Raw genomic sequence first — 6485 nt, 5'->3', positions numbered from 1 at the left:
AACTTAAGATCAATGAATATAATTAAGTTAATTAATTTTAATTAATAACGTCATATTTAATTATGATTCAAAAATGTTTATAAAATTTAATGGCTCAAGTAATAATTATATTTTGATTCAGAAATGTAACAGTTTTCATTCTGAGAAAGGTTTAACCCTAATTGGGAGTGTTTTATGAGTGCACAATGAGGACCTAGAAGTTTTGAGGTTGGTGTAAATGGGGGAGGAGTTGGGCATTAAATTTGAAGAAGAAGTGAAAGGAAATTGTCTCGAGATGTGCTAAGATGGAATAGAGAAACAAGCAAGAATTGCAGTAGTAGGAGGTGGTTCTTAGGGGGGAAGATATGGTTTGCTATGAAGATACATAGTAAGAATATTAGGGGTCCTCGGGGCATAGGAAGTGGAGAGAATTAAAGAATTTAATAAAATTCGTACAACCTAACTTTGTGTGTGTTTAAGAAACAAAACAAAACTAAGCTCTATGGATGATAAGATTTGCTCAATTATTTGGGGCGATTAAAATGTTGAATGGAAAAATGTTCCTCCAATTAATTTGTTTGGAGGGTTGTTATGCCTTTGGGGCTCAAATTCCTTCCACTTTCACGATGTGATCTCAAGTAACGGTTTCTTAGACATAAGGGGTATCTTAAAGGTGGATATGTCACAAGTGATAATCATTAATGTATATTCTCCCTACTCAATTAGGGAGAAGAGGTTGTTCTGGATGAAACTCAAAAAGTTGAGAAATGACTTTGGGGCTGACTTTGGTGCATTATAAGCGATTACAATGTTGTGAGGGAGCAAAATGGGAGACAAGGAAGAGGCATTGTTTATGCACAATCTAAGTCTAATATGAGTGAACTCAACTCGTTCATAGAGGAGATGGAACTATTTGATGTTTTGTTGATTGGTCGTAGTTTTACTTGGATTAGCCCAGCCAACACGACGGTCAGTTGTATTGATAGGGTTTTGGTAGCTCGAAATAGTTGTCGCATTGGCCACAATCTGTTCAATACGTTCTTAATTGTTCAGTGTCTGATCATTGCCCTTTGGTACTGAAACATTTAGTAGGACTGAGGCATTAAACCTTTTAGGTTTATTAATGTTTGGCTAACCCATCATTCTTTCTATAACTTTGTGAAAAAAGCATATGGGGCGATTCAGATAAAGGGGTAGGCAGATTATGTCTACAAAGAAAATTTGAAGAAGCTAAAGTTTGAGCTGAAAAGGTGGAATTATGATGCTTTTGGTGATCTTGAGGAGGCAAAAAGGAGGTCAGCCATGCAAATAGGCACTTTGGATGATATTGATGAGGTGAGAGATATTTCCACCCAACAAGCACTTGATAGGAGCAAATTACTAGAAGAGGTAGCTCTTGTCTCCAACGAGCAAGAATCTCTTATGTACTAGAAGTCAAGATTGACTTGGTTAAAGGAAGGTGATTTTAAGACATCCTTCTTCCATAATACTGTTAATTGGTTCAGAAGGGTGAATGGTATAAGGGGAGTAAATGTCAATGATACATGGGTTGAGGACCAATTACGTTTAAAGCAAGAAGTTAAGAATTTCTTTGAACAAAGGTATATAGAACACGGGGGGCCGAGGATGTCTTTGGAGGAGGTTCCTTTCAAACAAATTGATAGTGAGGATAATGAGATGCTTTGTGCAATTTTTTTTTTTTAGGAAAAGATTAGGTGTGCAGTATGGGAGTGTAACGACAACAAGTGCCCTGGGCTAGATGCCTACAATTTTAATTTTATAAAGGAGTGTTGGTAGGTGATTAAGGAAGACATCTTGAAGGTAGTCAATGAATTTCATCACAATGGTACTCTGCTGAGGGGTGTAAATGCAACTTTTGTGTCTTTGATCCCTAAAGTGAATAAACTGGTGAAGTTGTGTGAATGGAAACCCCACTGACGAATTCAAAAACCAAAGGGGACTGAGGCAGGGCAACCCTTTGGCACCATTCCTCTTCCTTATGGTGGCAAAGGGTCTAGGAGGTTTGATGAGAATGGCTACTGATAAAGACCTCTTTGTCAGGCCCAAGGTGGGTAGGTAGAATTTTAGTATTATTGCATTGTAGTTACGGATGATGTTGTGTTTATAGGATGACCTTCAATTCAAAATGTGTTGACACTTAAAGTTGTACTCAAATGTTTCAAACCGGCCTCAAGTCTGAAAGACAACTTCTTTAAGAGTAAGTTGGCTGAAGTTGCAGTGGCTTCGGATCTTCAACAAAGATTGGCAGCCATTCTAAATTTTTGGGTGATGGTTATTCCATTCATCTACTTGGGGATACCAGTGGGTGCCAACCATAGAAGGGTGAATATGTCGACATGAAAATATTAATGGATTGTTGGACTAAAAATAGCACACCTCTTCATTGTCTAGCACATTCTTTAAACCCAAGGCAATACTTTATATCCTTAAATTAATTTGATTATATTTTTTTACATGCATTTCTTTGTAGGTTATATTAATTCATGTTTATATATTTTTTAATTGCTATAGATATTATAGTCATGAATGGTTAAGTAAAGATCCATCAAGAGTTCCCCCACATCAAGATGTGAAACTTACTAATGAAAGGAAGAAATGCTTTAAAAGATGCTTTGCTGATGTGGATGTAAGGAGACAAGTCAATTTGGAGTTTGCAAATTTTTCTAATGGAAGAGAAGCCTTTCATAATGTTGACTCTTTAAGAGATAAAGGTGAATTGGATGCAAAATCTTGGTGGCTTGTTCATGGTGCTTATGCACCAACACTTCTAAAAATTGCCCTTAAGCTACTTGGGAAACCATCTTCATATTCTTGTTGTGAAAGGAATTGAAGCACCTACAATTTCATAATAGTTTGAAAAGAAATAAGATGACACCTAAAAGAATGAAGGATCTTGTATATGTTCATAGCAATCTTCGCCTCATTTCAAGAAATTCCTCAAACTACAATGAAGAGGAAACTAGAATGTAAGATATTGCAGGAGATAGGTTTTCACTTGATGGCGATGGAATCCTTGAAATATCCAATTTATCTCTTGACGAACTAGTTTTAGAAGCTGTCTTTTTCAACAAAGATGACCAAGGGCTTTGACAGACTAATATTTAAACTTTTTGTTAGACTTGATGCCTCTTAGTCTTAGTACTTTTTGTTAAGCATATCTCTTGATGTCTCTTAATAGTTAGTACTTTTTCTTAGATTTATTATCATATGAATATATAAATTTTATTATCATGTTTGATCATATTTAAAATTTTGTGATGTTGATATTGATCATATTTTACATACATACATGTGTGTGGGTGTGTGTCCCATGGTTTTGATTATAGGTGTGTCTCCATGTCTGTGTCCGTGTCCGTGTCGTGTTTGAATATATGCTTCTTAGGTTGTTAACAAGCTCACTAGAATACACTAAAACTTTCTATAGGGAGCAAAAGGTGATGGAAGGAGAATGTATTGGGTTAATTGGAAGAAAGTGTGCTCCTCAAAGGATTTGGGATGCCTAGGTATCAAGGATTTAGAGACTTTTAATAATGCATTACTGTATAACTGGATGTGGAGGTTTTTGGTAGATAATAATTCGACGTGGGCTAGGACAATTAGAGAAAGGGCTAAAGTCTATGAGGATATTTTGTTATCTCCTTCTACGTCACTTGGTGGAAGGATGTTAGCAAGGTATGTAGTACAAGGAATAGCCAAGACTAGTTCTGGAGTAATAATAAAAGAGCGTTGAGGATGGACAAAATATAAGCTTTTGGGGTGATTACTGGTTGGGTCATGAGAAATTGACAATCAAATATAGTAGACTATTTTATGTATCTGCCCAACACAATTGTAAGATTAGTGATATGGGCGAGTGGTCAAATGACAGATGGAGTTTGAATTTGTTGTGGAGAAGGCCCCTTTTGGTATGGGAAAAGGAGTTGGTAGATAATCTGTTGAGTGAATTGAACTCTGTAAAACCAAATTTTAGGGAAAGGGACAAGTGGTGTTGGGGGGATGGAAGGGAGATTGATGGTTTCTCTGTGAGGAAAGCATATAGTATTATGAAAAATGTAGTATATTTGGAGGAGAATGGTTTTTATAAACAATTATGGGCAGTTAAGGCTCCCTCAAAGGTCATTGCACTTACTTGGATAATTGCCCTTAATAGTGTTCTGACTAGGGAGAATTTAATAAGGAGGGGTATTTCTTTAGTCAATAATGATGCCACTTGTGTGAGGAAGTGGAAGAATCTAATGCGCATTTGTTTTTCACATGTAATTTCTCTTCTGCGATATGGAAACGCTGCTTACATTTGTGCAATACTCAATCTACAATGTAATCACAAATTTAATGATCTCTATATGATTGGACAAATAACATCAAGGTGGTACTAAATATTGAAAGCATAGTTGTGAAACCTTGTTCGGTCCGACTGGTCAGACCGGTCCAATCAGGACCTAGTGGCATAACCAGGCCGGTTTTGCTATTGGACTGCTCATGCATGTGACCCAGGATGATCCGGCCAAACCCAGTTAGTTTTGTGGACGGTTTCAAAAACCCGGACTAGGTTGTGCACGTTAAAAAAATTTGTCACGCTTGAGAATGACGTCGTTTTGAATCAACCCTAAAACCTCAGTCACTTCTCTTCTTCATGCTCATCTTCACGCTCGATGCCACCGTTGCACTGCGAGGGAAGTTGTCGCGCCAACCTTGTTGCCAATAACGTGGACGAAGACGTCGACGACCTGGGAGGGGTCGAACTTCGGCGGCATTGTGAAGCGGTAATGATCGAAGAGGAAGAGGAAGAGGTGCAACAAGAAGAGAGGGTTATATATATTGGAGATTAGGGTTTTTGATTATTCTCAAACTATTGAAAACTTTTATTTGGGCTTAATCTGGCCGGATCCACACACTTGCTTCCTATACTTCTTTTATTGCTTCCTGCACTTTCCATTTTGCATTCCAAAATGGGTTGATTGCATTTAGTAATGGACTTTTCATTATAATGGGGAGTGCAAAAAGTTTATCCACACTCTTTTTGTTTATTGGAAAACTAGACTTTGACTCATTTTGTTTATTAAAAACTGGACATGTGTTTTAATTTAGGTAGTTGCTATTTACATTTTCTTTATTATTAATACACTTCACTTGTGTTATCAACTTTAAGACTTCAATTATTATTTTAAATTTTGGAGTATGAAATTATGAATGGATTTTTCCTAATCAAATAATGTTAGTTATATACTATATATATATATGCTGATAAGATTATGCAGTACAAATATAGTGGTAGACATACTAGTTTATTATGCTTCTTTTTTTTTTTTTCCTGATTTTCTGGCTACTGATTATGGCTTATGGCTTATTTAGTGTGTTGCTTTTCAAAATGAGTTGTAACCTTTAGTAGCCTTATGATGTTCCCGTTTCTCCAGTACTCCTTGTACTGTGTGTATTTATATATTTTTTTGGTCGATACAAAAAATATATTTAATGACATTTCTCAAAATTTCAGGAATGTTTTTTTTTTCAACTAATAAATGTAGTTTAAATTGTTAATCAATCAATAAATATATTCACTCACCTGATACATAAATGAGTGTCTCGCTTATAAACTTTACAATAAATTTAAAATATATAAAAATACATAATTAATGCATTTGAAAATAAAATTGTATTTCTTATAAGTAGAGAAAAAAATAGTACTGTATTTCTTAATCAACGACCGTATCTTATAAAAATATCACAAAGAGTTAATAATTGTTTTGCCGAGATAAACGAAATGGCCTTTATCCCTCTTAAAAGAACTTTTTGCTAAATGGAAAGGTATAAACTTTAGGATTCTGTTATTAATTATTAAAATTTTGACTATAGTTTTGCAATCGTGTCACACTTGTAGCATATGCAAAGAAAGTATCCAAACCATACTGGGGGACATTTCTTCACTTGGTCGGTTTGTCCGCCGGCTCATCTTCACAAGTGAAAGTTTTTCTTTTTTAAAGCACAAGTGAAAGTTAGTTACGCAAAAATTTATTTTCCCGTGACCAAAAAAAAAAAGCATCTTCTTTCTTTAATTGAAAATTTCAAATTAACTTAGTTTAATTATGATTTTAATTATTTAAAATCAATTCTCATAATATGATTTCTGCCAAATAATTAAAAAATTATATTTCATTCCATCAATTACCGATTGAAATACTGTTAAACAATAAAACATATAATGCATATTTGATTTAAGTTAATATTGATGTAACACACATTTCCAAATCAAACAAATAAAAACAAAAACAAAAACAAAAATCATAATGCTTTGGTAAAATTACTTTTATCGTGGGGTGTAGGTGAAAAAGTACTTTTAAAGTAAAAATTATTTTGACAAAGGATCACAATCCTTTTTATATATTGAATTTGTGTTGAAGTTATACACACAACATTTTTAAATTCAATCCAAACAAACATGCAAGCAGAGGTCATCACGTCATTGCAGAAATGGAGAACAGGAAGAA

The sequence above is a fragment of the Glycine soja genome, chromosome 13 (assembly GCF_004193775.1).
Source record: "Glycine soja cultivar W05 chromosome 13, ASM419377v2, whole genome shotgun sequence".
In the NCBI taxonomy this organism is placed as follows: Eukaryota; Viridiplantae; Streptophyta; class Magnoliopsida; order Fabales; family Fabaceae; genus Glycine; species Glycine soja.
This window is presented reverse-complemented; position numbering follows the sequence as displayed.